Genomic DNA, 539 nt, shown 5'->3' with positions numbered 1-539 from the left:
CGCGTCATGGCGCACAGGGGGGATGCACCACACGCTCGGCAGGCCGGCGCGCGGGGCCGACACCTCCGTCGGCACCTGGGCTCCTGGGACGGGTCCCCGCCTTTTCAGATCCCCCCATCAGCTTGCCCAGAACAGCCGGATGCCGTGTTGGGCAGCACTTGCCCCTGGTTCTCCGGTGGAGAGGGACACATTAAATGGGAAGATGCGTGCTCTTTTGGTCTTTTTCCCGCAGCATTGCCAATTCTTCAGATCCAATCACATAATACCACGTCTCCAACACGCCAGAAGCACGCATGCGGCACGCGCGCGCCCCCCCCCTCTCCGGCAAGGGCCATTGCGTTGCATGTTCCCCCCCCCCCCCCCCTCCCGGACGCGGGCCCTGCTGGCCGATGACTTGGGCCAAGCATTCCTCCGACGACCCACGCCCACGTTGCCACCTGAAACACGAGCCGCCGGAGCTCCTGCCACCCGGACCCGACCCCAGCCAACTGTTGCCCTGTTTCCCTCGCCCCGGCGGGGCTCGGACGGCAGCGGGGGGG

This window comes from Fonticula alba, assembly GCF_000388065.1.
Source record: "Fonticula alba strain ATCC 38817 unplaced genomic scaffold supercont2.4, whole genome shotgun sequence".
Taxonomy (NCBI): Eukaryota; order Rotosphaerida; family Fonticulaceae; genus Fonticula; species Fonticula alba.
Note: the sequence above shows the minus strand (reverse complement) of the source record.